The 18,681-nt window shown below is 38.2% G+C and overlaps 1 pseudogene; it reads left to right on the top strand.

Annotated features, from left to right (window-relative positions):
* Positions 1-10,848: 10,848 nt before the first annotated feature.
* LOC120532023 lies at positions 10,849-16,922 on the top strand (annotated as a pseudogene).
* Positions 16,923-18,681: the final 1,759 nt, after the last annotated feature.

The raw sequence follows: 18,681 nt of genomic DNA, 5'->3' as shown, positions 1-18,681 counted from the left end.
TAGTCTGCAGCTCGGTCACCGTGTGAGGCGCCGTTGGGTCCCCCATCCCAACACCTCCCACGTTGTTGGCTGCCTGCCTATATAAGGCCGTCCGTTGCTCCAGTCTCTACATTCCCTTCCTTGCTTTGCCACGGGATTCACGTCTCCCTGCTGATAACTGCAGCCTTTTTATTTAATCCACGGCTTCTCCGCTGTTTTATTGTTCATTTATTATGATTATAGTTATTGTGTAGGTATTTTAGACTTACTTTACATTGTTCAGGTACCCATTTCCTTTATCATTCCAACCGTACCCCCATTAACATGTCTATCGAGGTGATCACCATCGATCAAAGATCTGTCACTTATCGAGTGGTTTCCATGCCCAGAGATGGCACCTGCCTTTTCCATTCTCTTTGTTACATATTGCACGGCCATATCAGGCTCACTCTTGATATCCGGAGGAACATTGTGTCTTATGTATTGAATGACTGGGACAGGTTCAAGGTGTGGACTGATGACGGTACAGGAGATAATTATACTACACAGGAGCACTATAAGAGTGCAATGCTTAAGCCCTTCACCTATGCATCTGCATGTGAGTTGATGGCTGCCGCTGAATTGTTCGGTTGTCGCTTTCAAGTGTACCGAAATGGCCAAATATTTTACACCTTTCGACAACCGCCAATGCCTCTTAAACATCTTAGATTGACAGGTGACGATTTCAGTAGTGGACACTTTGATGTTTATGAATGTTTAAACTCTCAAAAGCTGGATGTGAAGTTATCGATGAAACCGGTTGTATACTTACAACGCTTGACAGATGCCGAATGTCTCTTCAACACAAGTCCTACAAATACTGTCGTAATTGAAACAAACCATGAAACTCAAACCGATTATGACAGCAGCAATCCAAGCTGTGAGATTTGAAACAAGATTACTGTTCAAATGGCCAACTGTACGTTGCATGCTTAAGAGTAAGCTCAGCACACAGCTTGTTCATATTACAACCGGAGGGCCGAGCTCACAATGTGGTATACAAAGAGATCCTTAACAGAATAATTATTGGTATATTTTCCCTCAGTTTAAAAAGGTTTAATTTTCTTCTTAATAAAAATTTTAAGGCAGTACTTCGCCGCTGCAAAGCACGGGTATTTTGCTAGTGTATAATAAAGCTGAACCTGTACCTGTAGCTGAACCTGAACCTGATACTTGTAGGCCATATGGCATTTCAGAAATTTCATTGGGGAAGACGATTGTAATGGGGCAGACAAAGCAAAAATGGTGTATTATTCCAAAGCAGATTATTCAATCCTGATTACATTTTGTATGTATATTAAAGCTGAACTCACTTAAAATTCAGACTAGATGGCATTTTAAACTTTTCACCAGGAAGGGTAGTGTTATAGGCTGGGGCAAAAAAAAAAAATCACTCCAGAACGACTGAGTTGAAGTTTATTAAAATTTTGCATGCACGTTACTGCTACTAAAACTCAACATGTAGACTATAAGGTCTTTCAAAAGTTCCATCAAGAAACGTGGTTGGAATATATATAAAAGCCAAAATGTGTTCTTACCCTAATGCAGGTCAGCTGATGGTAATGAATTTGACATATTCCTGGCCCTGCTTACAGTGAAGCCTACATTCTACATCATTTAGGTGGCTGGGGTATATTGAGAAACCAACATAAAAAACACACATCACTAAAAAAATGGTTATGTCTGCTTTCATAAAATTTTGTATTTACATTATTGTTCATACAATTTAAAATATAGGCTTCATGGAGTTTCAAGAATTTCGAGGGTCAGCTTCACAAAACCACAAATTACTTCAAAACAGCTGAGTGGATGTTCATGAAATTTCATATGTACAGTAATCCCTCGCTACTTCGCGGTTCACTTTTCGCAGATTCACGACTTCGCAGGTTTTTAAATATAGTAGTAGTATTTCCTAGTCTAAGAACAACAAAACAAGTTCGGTGACTAAGTGCGTTGTAACACGGGCTGTGATTAGTACATGGGAGGGAGACGACAAATCACAGCTTCCCACTTTCTAATCGGGCCCGTGATTGGTGCTTTGACTGATGCCCAGATCCCATAGCAACTCCCCTTGTCTCTCTGTCACGGCCATTTCGCTTCAAGCTTTCTCGCCAAGCGGTTTAGGTTACACTGTACTGTGTACTGGGCATGTGTGTGATTTTTTAAGGTTTCTTTGTGTTGAACATCGCCTTAATTTTCACCCCCTGCAATGACTCCCAAACGTGCTCCTTCTTCCAAGGCTGGTGCTGAGCCTAAACGCCAACGAGGAATGATGACAATCGCTGAGAAGGTGAAACTTCTGGACATGTTGAAGGAAGGGAGAACATTCACAGGAACAGGACACAGGAATGGGACGACGATATGGTTCAATCGGTCCAATTTTGCAACAAGGTCGATGATGTCATGACCACCTACAAGCTGCTCTTCGACTGGAAAAAGAAGCAGTGGCAGCAACTGCCGTTCACAATGTTTTTGCAGCCTCGCAAAAAAGAGCCAGTTCCTACTACTACTACGGATACACCTTCGGAAACCGTGGAAGAGGTGCCCCAGGAAATGTTAGGTAGGCCCCTGTTATTAATAGAGTAAAGGGTGGGTTGTAAACAGTACAAGGAGGGTTTAAAAACGTCCAAATACACGTTAAATAATTAAATAAATATGGTGTCCCTACTTTGTGGAAATTCAGTTATTGCGGCCGGCCTTGGAACCTATCTCATGTGATAAACGAGGGATTACTGTATATTACATCCCAGCTTAAAATACAGAGTTTATAGAGTTTCAAAAGTTTTATTTCCAATAGGGGTTCAATAGAGAGAACAAAAAATTGTAGTTTTGCCCAGCTTACATGCTATATCAATGGTTCAGTATAAAATTAATCATCCAGTTATTTTAATGTGGAATTAGACATTTATTCGTAAATTGACAGTAAATTGGGAAATACAAAGACGCAGTGTTACTGCAATTGTGGAGTCCAATCATACACAAAAAGAACAAATTCTCAACTCATGAAAGCAGATACATGGACAGAGTGTTGATGACGGATGAGACACGAACATTTCAGCCAGTATTGACAAAAGGGGTAATGTTTCAAAAAACTTAATAAGGTTTCTTATCTAAACCCAATGCACAAATATACCCAGGCAATGCAGGGTATTTCAGCTAATTCCATTATAATATTCTGGTTATCCAAAATCTATTTAAACATCATCTTGCCCAAGGCAGACCCCAATCCTGCACAGAACACCAGTCAATTGAAGGGCACACTCCCATACACATGCAGGGCAATGATGAAAAATAATCAACATAAAGGTCACATCTTTGGGATGTGGGGGCAAACTGCACGGCCCATATTAAACCATGTGCAAAAATGTAAATGCTGCACAGACAGAAATTCTAAGTCAGGCATTTAAAAGTGTAGGGCATCAGCACAAACCACTACTAGGCCACCTTGGCTATACATAAATTATTAAAAAATAGCCAGGGACTTGCCGGTAATGAGCAGGTAATTCTTAAAAACATACCTTCACGCAGACTGGACTTAGTTAAAAGTCTAGAAACAGAATTCAGTTAAAAGGTTATCAGTAGAGTGCCCTTGGAGATTTGCTTTAGGAACATTACTCTTCCTAACATATATTCACAGTATTGATTAAGATAAAATGAGCAAACTTTGTGAAGTTTGCACATGATACCAAACAGTTTACCAGCAACTGCTGACGAGGCAAAAGAGATAATTCACAAAGACTAGGACAGTCTGTAAAGCTGACTTTGAGAAAGTGAATATTAGAGACTGGTTGAATCATGGTTAGTGCTGCTGCTTCCCACATTTGGAGTTTTAGATTTAAATCCAGCCCAGATACAAAGTTTACATATTCCCCCTGTTTCTAGGTTCATCTTTTTCTGGATTTCTTCCCACATCCCAAAGATGTTTATGTTAGGTTAAATGATGATTCTAAGATGGCTAGTTTTGCCTCGTCCCGACTATGTGGGGTTTATATTATATGATTTACACTTAGGATTTCTCCTTGTACTCTGGTTTTCCTTCTTTATCTGAAGCACTAACTTGTTGACTTAAAATTGAATCAGTTCGAGAATGTTTGCCTACAATGAACTGGCATCCTGTCCTGGGTTGGCACCTGCATTGTGGTTGAGGCTCTAAGCTTCAGTTACCCTCAGCTGGAATATATGGTTGAAAAGAATGTCAATGAATTATTGAGTAATAATTGTAAAATTCTACACACAAGTAATGATGGCAAAAGGCCATCATCCAAGACAGAAGAAGTTCTCATTCTCCAGCCAATGTGCAGAAGGATTTAAAAGGCTAATAAAATGTGAGGCTATGTTGTTAAGAATTCTAGGATACAAATTAAATTTGATTTCATTTTGAGTACTGTGGGCAGTTATGCACAGGGTGCTACAAAGATGTACAAGCTATGTAGGCGAAGTGGAGAGGAAGTTGGAAGATGGAGAAGTCCTTTGGAAGATAGAGGATTGAAGATAAATAGGAAGAAGACAGAATATATGAGGGGATGATGATCTGGACTCAGAAGCCTTCAGGGAGAGCTATTGACAAGAGTGGATACATTTAAATGTCTATTATCAGTGGCATGCCAAGATGGAAAATTAGATATAAAAAAATCTATAGAGTGTAGTGTGCATGGACCAATTTTAAAAAGGATTCAGGAGTATTGTGTGATCAAAGAATTAAGGAGAAGGTTAAAGATAAGATTTTAAGACAGTGGTAAGACCAACAATAATGTATGGACCTGAGACATGGGCAGTAAAGATAGAGCAGGAGAAGTTACATGTGGAAGAAATGAGGATGTTGAGATAGATGTTTGGAGTTACAAAAAAGGGCAAAATATGAAATGAGACAATCAGAAATACAACAAAAGTGAGAGAGAGTGGTATGGGCATGTGATGAGGAGAGACTAGAATATGTGGACAAAAGAGTGATGGGAATGGAAATACAGGGGAAGAAAAAGCCATGGAGGCAATAGCAGAGGTGGAATGATAAAGTCTGAAAGACAAGGGTCTTACTGTAGAGGTGGTGCTGGACTGAGTTGTTTGGAGAAGGTTGATCATAGAATTGGTAAAAGGTAAAGAGTAAGAAGATCAACAGAGTTAAACCACAATAACACATTCAGTTCAATATTAAATTGGGTATTTATGGGTACCAGTGGAAATTAAGGGTACATTCAAATAACATGGAGTCCAAGAAACACTTGAATGCAAAAAGGGTTGTGGAAATTTGAAACAAACTGCCTAACCATGCAGATGAAAGGTAAATTCTGACACCTTTTAAAAAGTATCTGTATGAGATATGTGAACAACTTAGCTGGCCTTCTTTTATATTTGTCTGTTCTATGTTCTATTCTTGAAATCTGTAATTAATTAAATCACATTTGGTTGAATTTTGCGAAATACACTGATGGCCTTACTGTATTAGAAAAGGAACTGTAAAAAAAGAAAAAAATCAGGCAAATTGTAAACTCTGAACAGTTAAAACTTCATAGGATCCCTCCTAAAGTGTTTCTTTGAGGCATCAAACAAACTTAAAGAAAATTCCATCCATTTGCTTAGCCCCAATAGTCCATTATAAGGCATCATAAGGAAGTAGACAGATTTCGACAGCATGTATCATTGGATAGGGAAGGGAAGCAAGACAAACTATAGATTATAGAAAAATAATTACATATTTTAGAGTCACAACTGTACTTCATATTTTCATCACATCCCAAGTTGAAAATCATACATTAGTTGTAATACAAAGTTAAATAAGTAGTAAATCTCACTTCCATTAACACATTTAAAACTTCAAAATTATGAAAAAGAACACAAGAACATTAATGATATTTAAATGAAAGGAAATGTATTTGTTAGTTTTCTACTTATGTGGACAAATAAGCAAGTTAGGTAATGTACAAATGGCTTAACATTTTGGTGTGTTCAGGGATTGTTAACTGTTTTGAGCATTGGAGAGTTTTACATTTTTTAGTGAATTAATCTAAGAGACTTTTTTCTTTATTAAATGTTTTGTCACAGTGTTGTGTTTGACGTGTGCCCTGACCACTGACAACCTGTATGTTGAAAAGAAGTGGCTATTGAATGTGAAAAAAAGGAAAATGCAGTTTACGAAATACATTATACAAGCTGTAATAACCTCTGAAATAGTAAAATAGTCCGTAATTGTCATGCAGAATATTTATATATTGTTTTAAATATAGGTGACGTGAAAAAGAGAGTTGCTTAGGGTAGGATGGATTTAATTATCACATTCATTAATTACTAACATATTTACATGAGAAGTGACCCTGGAAAAACTTTTGTGGAAAAACACAGTTTATTTGAGATTTATCGTAGTAACAGTTTATTTGTTAGGGAGGGCCAGGGCCCCTCGTCACCCCATTAACTTCACCTATGCCATGTATGAACCCTGTATGGCACACCAGGGCACTGTAAGAGTCATTTTAGAGACATCACTTAATAGATAGTCTTAATCGATAAACAATCCACCAATAAGGAGAATGTGCATATTCAACAGCCATAGTGGCCAGAACTCGAACCTCAACCTTTGAAACTGTGAGATGGTAGAGTGAGCCCTCCTTTCATTCTTCTTGTACCCTAAATGAATATATCTACAGTTAAAGAGTGTTCTGGAAAATAAGAGTGTTCAAAACAGAAGCACGGAGAGTAATGGAGTTCAAGCTAATACAAAAAAAAAATAGCTCCTTAAGTGGATACGTTGCTTTCAAGACATAATAAGATGAGATACTTGGGCAACTCAGATAATAGCCAACCAGTTGAGCAACATGAATTGAATGTGCTCCATTGGGCAGAAATCAATGAGACGATCCTAGTAACTACATAATCTTTCGGATTTACTACTTGCTACCTGTATGAATATTTTTGCTAGTCCGAGTAGTTAAAGTAGAATGGAGAATTCATTTGCCTTCCTCATCTATTGAATAAAAAAAATATATATATGTAACCTTTTGCAGAGTGACTTCAGTACATTTATTTAAAAGTAATCCATAACATGACCCTGTAAGTACTACCAGACCAGACCTTCAAAGGCACTCTTAGGCTTGGAGCTTGGAGCTGGGAGGTAGAGTGTGACGATGTGGGTTCTGCTCCATGCTCCCATCCGCTGTTCGGGAGCCCTTGAACCCAACACTGTTGGTAATGCTACCGATGAGCTAGACAGTGAGGTAATAACAATAGAGCAAGGGAATGGTGTATAAGAGTGCACAGTGCTTTTATTTCAACAAAGTTCAGATTAAATAAGTGCAGTGCTTCAATGTTCAATAAATAAATAATCCAATAAAAGCAAAAGTGAATTGTGGATGTTAAAATCAATAAATAGAAAAGTCTTCTTAAAACAACGAGATTAAAAACAACGCTGGAAGCAGTCCTAAAACAATGACAAGCCCGGTGTTTCTTGTACTTTTGTGTCTCTCCTGCTTCACCTATCTGGGCACCGCAACAAGCGAGACACTCTCTCTGCAGCTGACCTTCTTTATTCCTACTTCTGCTACTGTCAGTTGCCTTACCGATCCTTGGCTCCGGTTGGCTCCCCCTGACAGTGACTTGGGAATTCCCCCACGACCAAGGCTCTCACGTAGGGGACACCATGTCCCAAGTCCCGAAACAAGTGGTTACCAGGCTGAAGGGAGAAGAAGGAGGAAGAAGACACTGCTGTCGTTTGGAAAAGGTTTTTGGAAGAGAGCAGGTTGAGATGTTGTTTTCTTTTCATATGCTACTATGGGATAGATAGATTCCCCACCTGCTAGGCTAAGCCCAAAAGCAGCATACTATTACTTTATCTTGTGTTTTGTCATTGTGGATAACCTGTCTCTCTGTTCTTTCTGTTTGATGCTTTATTCCTTTAATAAAATCATTACTTTGCACCATTTCTAGACTCACTGACATATGTCTTGGTACAGGATTAGCTCAACAGTGCCCCGTAAGGTTACAGTATTAAACCAATTACAAACCATCACGGCCAAAAAAGTGTACAAAACACAAAGTATTGGATCATTCTGGTTTCCCTAGTTAGACAGCCCAGGACGGCATTGCTTTGGTTTAAGAGGCATTCTGGGAAGAAGAGGCAGGTCTAGATGGTCTGACCGTAGAAGTGACGTCATAGGTGGAATTGTGTCAATCTTCATTTCTACAGAGAGGATAGGAGAAGGGAGTATGTTAATGCACAGCGCCACCTCATGAGTTGGTGGAGAATTACAATCACATAAGCCCTTAAGCTGTTCCCCATGCGCACATGTGTGACACCCTGTATAGTGATAAACTAGCAAAAAATAAATAATGTGATCCAAACCCCAACCTAATCTAAGTTTTATCTTTTTGTGCACCATTATTGCAATAATATAAATACTTATCAAAGTGATCTTGATGGTGAGTTCTATTTGAATGTTTATTTTTCAGAAAGTAGACACAACAATTTGAATGAAAGACAAGTCTGAAATGTTTCAAGAAAGCTCCTTTTCTATATTTTGTTTTAGGTTAGAAGCATGCCCAGTAGCTTGTTGTGTATGCAAACACTTGCCACATTGTGGCACTTTCAATTTTTGTTTCATTTTTCTCAGAAATTAAGTTAGTAGTCAGTTAATCCCTTTTTAAGACTTCATGTAATTATGTTGATTATGACAGGATTCATGCACAGAAGCTCTGCTAATACAGATTAAGGGGAAACACAGCCCACAATCCATCCATCAAAAAGAAACCCAAATATTTAAACCTGAAATACAGTCATTTCCTGCAATTTTCTGGTTTCTACAACCATTCAGATTAGCTTTGGACATGGACGAGAACACATGAAATCAGGAGTCCAACATGTTTTGGCTGAACTGTGCCCCTTAGCTAAGAAGGTTTTCCAAAAAACTGAAAGTTCAAACCCTCCTTCTGCATTCACTTGCTTGTCCGAACTTTTGAACTCAGTCAACTCTGAGTCTGGTAACAGCCAGGCATTTCTACAAAATTCAAAGTGTTTCATGGAGGCTTTCTCAGCTGTGTTTGCTAGAAGGCCTCAAAAATGCCCTGCTCTGTAGAGGTTATGTTTTTTCAGCTATGGGTTCAGTTTTCTAAAGACTCCTTAAGAGTTCAAAGTCAAGGAAGGGACTGTAGCAAATTATAGATAATCTTCCTGTAATAACATTCAGAAAATAAACTTTTCTTTTTGCATTCATTTTCCAAACCCACTGAATGCCACGTGGACTCCCAAGAGATTAACAGTCTATAGCATCAGCAGAAACTGGAAGGATTAAAAAAAATAATAATCATAATATATTTGTTTAAAGTGCACAGCAGGAAGGCAAACTGGGCAGTAATCCTGTTTTATATCTCTAGGAACTTGGGCTCATTTCTTATTTTCAACTGATTATTACCAATGTTGAAGTCTGCAGGTTCTTATTAGTCTATTTAATTATTTAAATTTATTCCCACCTTTCAAAGATGTGTGTATGTTAAATTAACCACATGAACGAGTTTGCAATATGATGACCAGGGGGTCCCATCTAGAGCTAAATGCTGCTTTACATTCAATGCTTCCAGGACAGGGTGTAGGCCTCCACTGAAAATGGATATAAGAGAGAATAAGAGTAAGACATTACTGTCATATACACAGTCAACAGTCTGGCACACTTTACAATGAATATCTTACTCTGCATGTTCTTCCTGACATCAGTACATACAAATGAAATGCAAGAAAATATAATTTAAGTGCTAACAGTCAATAGACACATTTCCATAGTAAACACAGCAGTGCAATGTAAGCATATATATTGCAAATAAAATACCATGAGTGTTACATAAACATATAATGTAAATGTGATAGTGATAATTCAAAAGGTTATTTGAGTAGGTAAATTACTGGTTGGGCATATGTGCTAGCAAAGTTGGGTATTGTGAGATGATGAATATGAATCATTCACAAGTCTAATTGCCTGTAGGTAAAAACTGTTCAATGGTCATGTATTCCTTGATTTCACACTACTGTAGCGTCTGGTACGAGTGTAACTAAACTGTGCTGTGGCTTGGGGTTACTCTTTATAATTTTGTGGGCCCTCCCAATGACTCTGGCATAGTAAAGAGATGGAAGGGCTGTTCCTAAAATGGTTTGGGCCACCCTGAGCACCAGCTGTTGGTCTTTGCAGTCCCGTACAGAGTAGATACAAAACCTGACTATGATGGCATTGGAAGGAATGCTCCCAGTAGTACACCTTTAACACTAGAATTACCAGAGCCTACGAAAAAACTCGTAAATCCGTCCCACCTTAAATCGCTTCTTAAATCCCTTCACAGCTCTCCGCCAGCGTCCTTTGTCCTCTATATGTGCTGATAAAGAGAAGCTAGAAGCAGCCGGCTATTCCATCCCCCCACCAATTTAGAACGTGTTAGGGTCAGCACCGACCCGTTTTACTTTTTAAATGCATAAAACAAATACCTAATTTTGTTTATTGCATCAAGGCTTTTTGACTTTGTCAGGAATCTGTATTTAATTTAAATAAAACAAAAAAAAAAAACCCAATTGTACTAAATTATAAAATGCTCTGGTGAAAATTATTACCTTTGTGTTGGTAGGGTCAGTTTCGACCCAGTTATAATTTAAGGTTATAAAACAATAGTTAGGGTCAAAACAAAAATCATAAACACACTTTAAGGGGCTTCTCTCTTTGCCTGTGTGTCTCCTTACCTGAACAAACAAAACAAACAAACAAAGACAGACATGTTCAGACATGTAAGGCTTGCATAAGACAAATTTAGTTTAGCGTTGGTGACTTGCAGAGTACAGTACACATCTCCTGTTTGCAGCAGTCAAAAATGAGAAGATTTACAGTAAGCCAAGCTCTGGATCAAATGTTTTATAAAAATGAGGCAGGGGACATAGGACAGCATAGTGATACAGATGAGCAGGTTTCTGAGGAGGAAGACATTGTAGAGTATCTACCAGAAGGCACAGACACATTTGATGAGGAGGTCGCCAATGCTGAAGCTGCACTTACTCCTGCTGAAACGTTCCAATCCAAAAGTGGTAACATCTGTTGGAGCTCAGTACCTCCTGACTTGCATGGCAGGGCAGCTGCTGCAAATGTCATCAAAATGACCCCTGGAATCGCAAGGTTTGCTGTGACGAGAGTAAGTGACATCAAGACATGTTTTGATTTGTTTATGCCATTGTCACTAAAGAAAGCCATGATTGCTATGACAAACCCTGAAGAAAAAAAGGTTCATGGCGACATGTGGAATGACATTGATGAGGAATACCTGGATGCTTATATTGGTGTTCGTCTTCTTGCTGGTGTTTACAAATCCAGCAATGAGGCCACTGATAGTCTCTGGGATGTGTCGACAAGCAGAAATATTTTCCGGGCAACAATGCCACTTCAGTCATTTCGAATGATATCAAGAGTCCTTAGATTTGACAACAGAGAAACTAGAGAAAAATCTGACAAGCTTGCTCCCATCAGGGATGTCTGGGAAAGGTGGGTGCAGCTCCTTCCACTGATGTTCAACCCAGGGCCAGAGATGAACGTTTTGTCCCTTTCCGTGGAAAATGCCCTTTCCGGCAGTACATGCTTAATAAGCCAGGAAAATACGGCATAAAAATTTGGACAGCCTGTGATGCAAAAACCAGCTATGCATGGAATCTACGGATTTACACAGGCAAACATGCAAGTGGCATTCCTGAGAAAAATCAAGGAAAACATGTAGTCCTCGATATGACTACTGGACTGCAGGGTCACAATATCACATGTGACAATTTCTTTACTAGCTATGACCTTGGACAAGAACTTCTCAGGTGGAAACTTACCATGGTGGGCACAGTAAAAAAAATAAACCTGAACTGCCTGCCAAATATTGCAGGTGAAGGACAGGGCTCCACTTTCTTCAAAATTTGCTTTTACAGACACCACCACGATTGTTTCATATTGTCCAAAAAAAAACACTGGAGTGTGATACTTATGTCCACTTTTCACAAAGACACAGCTGTGTCATCAGCAAGTAACTAAAAACCCATAATTATCTTGGACTATAATAAAAACAAAGGTGGAGTGGACAACCTGAACATGCTGACTGCCACCTACACTTGCCAGAGAATGACCAGGAGATGGCCAATGGTTGTGTTTTATAACATTCTAGATGTGTCTGCATACAATGCATTTGTGTTGTGAACCCACATTCACCTAGGGTGGAACTCTAGAAAAAACAAACGGAGAATGTTTCTTGAGGAGTTAGGAAGTTCCCTTGTCAAGGCACACATTGAGCGAAGGGAACGGGTGCCCCGGGACCCAGCCGCTGCAGCCTTGGTCAGACAGCTGCAGAGCTCACGTAGCACTCCTTCCACACCATCAGCAACACAAACAGCATCAGTGCCAGCATCCTCTTCGGCCAGCACTGCCTCAACATCAACCGCCACAGCCACAACCCCACTGAGGCCACCTGATTCTAAAAGAAAGAGGTGTCAGGTCTGCCATAGCAATAAAGACAGAAAAACAAACATACTCTGCTTCTACTGCAAAAAATATATTTGCAAAGAACACACTAAAAGTGTCACTTTTTGCCACACATGCATCTAAATGCACATGCATGTTCTTGCACACAGAGACCTTTTTTGGAACTAGTGCCTCATTTCTATTGGTTTGATTTGCTTGATTGTTCGTTGTTTGTTTGACCTTGCAAATCCACATTTTGAGATTTACTTGTTTAGCTTTCCATTTATATTAAAGTTATTTTTGAAAATACTTTTTTGCCTTTTTCTTTGAAATAAATATATATGGGTCAAATTTGACCCGTAACACCATAGATGTTACTATAGTAATTAATATTATAATAAAAAATATATATAACAAATTTATTTAAGAGATGTGTTCTAATACCCCTCAGTAATAGTCAGGTATCATAACAACCTTTTATTTTTTTAAATAATTCTCTTAATGTTCATTTAATCATTTTTAAAAATTGAAAACGAGAGGTATGCTGTTAAAGTAAAAGCTCATGAGGTCACAGCAAAAATATTAAAAACATTCTTTTAATGTACAAAGAAGCGTAACAAAGTAACCAAGAGGTAAGGAAAAAAAATTGGATGATAAATAATTGTTTTGAGGGTAATATGGCTGATTAAAGACACAGGTCAAAACCGACCCGTTAACATAAGAGATAGTAACAGAAAGCTAACATAAGAGGAAGGTTAAGAAACGATTTAAAGTGGGACGGATTTACGAGTTTTTTTGTAGGCTGTGGTAATTCTAGTGTTAAAAGCTGCTAAGGATTCTGGCCAAATATCTTTAGCTTCCTCAGGAAGTACACGTGCTGTTAAGATTGCTTACCATTTGAATAATGTTGTGTGTCCAGGAAAGATTCTCACTGATATAAACACTGAGAAATGTACCCTCTCCAATTCCACTTCACTTATGTACGGTGTTGTGTGCTGCCTTTTCCTTTTCTTTGGGTCTACAAACATCTCCTTGGTTTTACTGACATTTATTTTGACATTGTTTTCCTGGTGTCATGTTACCAGATTTACCACCTCCCTCCTGTACGCTGCCTCATTTCTCTTGGTAATCTGTTCAATAACTGAGGCATCATCAGCAAATTGGATGATACTGTTGTTATTCTGGGAGCTAACAGAAGACGGTATAAAGCAGGGTACTTAGTACAGAGCCCAGAGGGGTCTTGTATTTGAAATGAATGCGTTGAAAATGCAGTTCTCAATTCAGACTTGAGATTTTGGAAGACAGACCGATGAGCTTGTCCATCAATTTGATGGTACCACAGCACTGAATGCAGAGCTGTAATCAATAAATAACATTCTAACATAACTTTTGTTGTTCTCAGGATGTTAGAGGCTTACATGCCTGGCAATGGTGACAGCATCATATGAGGACCTAGGGAATATGTGTGTATATATATATATAGTCACACACGTGCGCATGGGAGGCAACTAAAGGGCTTGAGTGAAGGCAGTTCTGAGGCATGCCGGGATGTGGCAGAGTGCACTGACTCTTTTTCTCCCTTTCCTGTAGACCATTCCCAGGAGATTCCACCTGCCTCTCTTGACGTCACTTCGGGGACCGAGCCAATGGAAGTAGACCTTACCAGCTCCAGCCCCTCTGATGTCACGTCCGGGCTTGATCCAATGATTGAAGAACATGTGCCCAATCCTTATGACCTCACTTCCTATCTTCCCCTTTAAAAGCCTGCCCTTTTTCCCTTTTCCCTCAGTCTTGTTCTGGACTCAGTTGTATGCACTTCAGTGCTGATTATTTGATAAAAATGACTTTTGCAGCCGGGATACCATATTATACAGGTGGCTGCCCCAAACCTTTATCTGTTTATGTCTCGTTATTGTGACAATATATATATATATATATATATATATATATATATATATATATATATATATATATATATATATATATATTTAAAATATAAGCTTTATCCATCCATTGTTAAACTTAAGGAGCTGGATCGGACCAGTAATGGGAACAAGTCAGAAACAAAAGGTTGTAAAGCTTTTTTAATTTAAACTATAATTGTGTTGCAATGACTGCACCATAATCCATCCAATCATTTTCCACCCCGCTGAATCCGAACACAGGTTCACGGGGGTCTGCTGGAGCCAATCCCAGCCAACACAGGGCACAAGGCAGGAACCAATCCCGGGCAGGGTGCCAACCCACCGCAGCTGCACCATAATACATTGTTTAATACTACTCCGGATTCAAACTCTGCCATGATATATATGGAAAGTGCCTGTTCTTCCCTGTCTTATGTGGGATTTTTTTGGATAATCTGATTTTCTTCTTACATTTCGAAGACTCTATACTCTGTGTCTACAAGAGTTGAGAACCAATGAGTGCTCAGCCAGAAGCACAATATATGTAATGCAGCTACACGGAATAAGGAATGCAGTTGTTTTGAACCTCATAAACATAAAAGATGCTTGTGTTTTATGTACCATTACTGAAAGAAAGAAAAAAAGAGATTGAGGCTGTCTGCCATACCTGGAAAGCATTTGTACAGAACCAGTTCTGTCAGACAGCACGTTATTGGAAAAAGGGACAAACTTACAATACTTTGAAAATGAGACTGTGATGGAAAGTCTACACAGAGTCATGTCATTTGTCATGCCTTGGGATTCCTAGTCATGTAATCTGATATATTCAGGCAAAGAGATCAGTCTTCTCATTTGACAAACCCTCTGACTAGAAGTAATATGTTACCAGTTTTACATAGACAGCCATATTATTTAAAATCACTCCACTGAGTCCCATTAATTGAGTTTTCTTTTCTCCATTATCATCCATGTTTAAATCATCATGGACTAAAAGATATTGTGAGCTTCTTCTGACTTGCTAAGACTGGACATTGAGCTAGTAATGTAACAAAGGTGACAAGATGGCATGATCATTCAAAGAGGGTGTACCATCTATTATAGTATCTGCCATAATTAATCATGTAGTGATCTTAGCACATTTGTTAATAAGCAATACTGTGGAAGATTTTACAGAAGATGAAATGGTGACCATTTTAATGATGTTTAGAAGTGGTAAAAATCTAGTAAACATGGTAGTACTTGAAGCCAAGAAGAACAGGTCCATATTCTTGCAATGCTTAAATTGTACTGCAAATGGGAATATTTACAAATCATTTTGCTTAAGGTCAAGGAGCAAACATTAGATGAATGCAGTCTGAAGCCTTTCCCATGTCAGGTGAGTTGCCTGTATAAAATGGGTTAGTATAAGTAAATTAAAAAGAAATTCCTTCTTGATTCTAACAAACACACATTTTAACAAATGTTTCCCACATATAGTGCCCCCACCTTGTGACACCATATATTTATTATGGCTCTGCCTATATTGAAAGCTAATCAAAAGAAAGAATATAGCTGTCAATTACTATATGGTTTGTCATTTCCCAGATTTGGTAACACCATAACCTTTCAATTTAATTTTAGCAAAGTATCCTCTAACCCCTTCCTATCTCCTGAATGAAACCAAATAGGTCATCTTTCTCAGTGCATATTGGTTTAGTGCAATAAGTAACATTGCACAAGAGGATTGTCCTATCAGGAATGCTTCCCATCTGCCTGCAATAATGTGAGATTTAGTTAAAAAAGCAAACACTTGGGCAATCTGTTTGGACTGTAACATGATACGGTGACTAAATACCCTCACTCTGTGACTTCTCTGTGCCTTTTTTTTAACTGATATTTGAGGTCAGTTGAGGACTAACCAATCTTAAAAATACTATTTTAAAATAGAGAATAAAAATATTGTCTATGTTGTCTTTGCTTCAACCAATTCCCTAATCTGGCTATAACTAATTTGCTGGCATGCTACTGTTCTAAGTCTTTCATGTGAGAACTTCAGGTCCTAAACCTGTTCCGGCAGCATGAGGTGTAAGGCAGAACCACTCACAGGGTCTGCATAGACTCACTCGCAAGTATTCACATGAAGCCATTTTAGAATCACCAGTTAACCTAACCTGCACATCTTTGGGAGATTGTGTTAAAAGACAATAACTGGCCTTGTTTAGTGTCTTTCATAAACATGCAAATTCATTAAGAGTGCATCATGCAGCAAATGTACAGGTACCTATTGAGTGTTTTGTTTCATTATTTTATTTATTTAGCTGCCAGTTTTTTTTTACTGTATTTGTGTTATAACCAGCCTTTGTTTTATTTTTTTTTTTGAGTTCCTTTTTGTGTGCTTGTATTAATAATGGGTTTTTACTATAGAAAACCTATTACTATGCCTTATTTTAACTTTTGTTTTCATCTTGTAGTTGTTAAAAAATTTCCCATCTTTTGCAATGCTAGTTTTGTTTATGGGTTTTTTTATGAGCTTTTGTTTGAGGCTGCTATCCCATTGCCATATGAGAACAACAAGTAGCTCATGATGTTACTGCTCTCATGGTATAAATATAGGGTGGTCCAGATCTAATGCAATTTTCATTACGCTATAACTTTTTAAGTTCATTACATAGAAAATCCCCCGAAAAATCCCGGACCATCGAGAAGTGTGCGAACTGACAACATGAAGAATTGTCTTTGCACCGAACTAAAATCGTCCAGACGATCTGGATCTGCATAATTAGATCTGGACCACCCTGTATTGGCAACACTGCAGATGCAACCAAACTTTCTATTATATTTTAATTGTTGTTCAGTGTGTTTAGCTCTTGATGCTATATTTTCTGAAGTTTTGACTTTGATTTTGTTTATTTTTTTGGTTTTGATGTTTACAATCAAGCTTTTCTGGACTGTTTTGGACCATGTCTCATCTCATATTCCACTCTTCTAATCTTTGGCAGAACAGTTTCTATAACAATGGACAAACATTTACAGCACATCTGAAATTTGTCAGTACAATCATACATTTATTGGTGTTTTTTTAGTATATCACACTAGTCATCTTTTTCATCACTTATGATGTTATTTCAGGCAGCTTCCTATTTGCCTGCTTGGTTAGTATGTGTTTCTGTATTTATTTCACATATTAATCAGATCATTAGGACAGCATTTTTTCACTTAAGAAACATAAGTAAAGTTAGACCTCTTTTATCACTGAAAGATGCTGAGAAATTAGTTCACGCGTTTGTTTTCAGTCGACTAGATTACTGTAACGCACTCCTCTCAGGACTACCCAAAAAAGATATAAATCGTTTGCAACGAGTGCAGAATGCAGCTGCTAGAATCCTAACTAGGAAAAGAAAATCAGAACACATTTCTCCAGTTTTGATGTCACTACACTGGTTACCTGTGTCATTCAGAATTGACTTTAAAATTCTGCTTATGGTTTATAAAGCCTTAAATAATCTCGCCCCATCTTATATATCGGAATGTCTGACACCTTATATTCCAAATCGTAACCTCAGATCCTCAAATGAGTGTCTCCTTAGAATTTCAAGAACAAAACTTAAAAGAAGTGGTGAGGCGGCCTTCTGCTGTTATGCACCTAAAATCTGGAATAGCCTGCCAATAGGAATTTGCCAGGCTGATACAGTAGAGCACTTTAAAACACTGCTGAAAACACATTACTTTAACATGGCCTTTTTATAACTTCATTTTAATCGTAATTTAACTTAATCCTGATACTCTGTATGTTCAATTCATCATAACAACTATTCATGGTGGCTCTAAAATCGGTACTGACCCCTACTCTCTTTTCTGTTTCTTTTTCCGGTTTCTTTGTGGTGGTGGCCTGTGCCACCTCCACCTACTCAAAGCTTCATGATGCTCCAACAATGATGGACGGATTAAAAGGAAGAAGTCTACGTGACCATCATCATCATCAAGCCCTTCCGTGAGAATCCTAAATCCAAAGAGGACTGTTTTATTTATATTAGGTAGAATGCCCAGAGGGGACTGGGCGGTATCATGGTCTGGAATCCCTACAGATTTTATTTTTTCTCCAGCCGTCTGGAGTTTTTTTGTTTTTTCTGTCCCCCCTGGCCATTGAACCTTACTCTTATTCGATGTTAATGTTGATTTATTTTTTATAATTATGTCTTTCATTTTTCTATTCTTTAATATGTAAAGCACTTTGAGCTACTGTTTGTATGAAAATGTGCTATATAAATAAATGTTGTTGTTGTTGTATTTCAGACATTTTACTTACAGCCACTATGCAACATGGTGTAGGTCTTTAT

Source organism: Polypterus senegalus, chromosome 7 (genome assembly GCF_016835505.1).
Source record: "Polypterus senegalus isolate Bchr_013 chromosome 7, ASM1683550v1, whole genome shotgun sequence".
NCBI lineage: Eukaryota > Metazoa > Chordata > Cladistia > Polypteriformes > Polypteridae > Polypterus > Polypterus senegalus.
The sequence above is the reverse complement of the archived record's forward strand: the minus strand, read 5'-3'. Positions and strand labels throughout refer to the sequence as shown.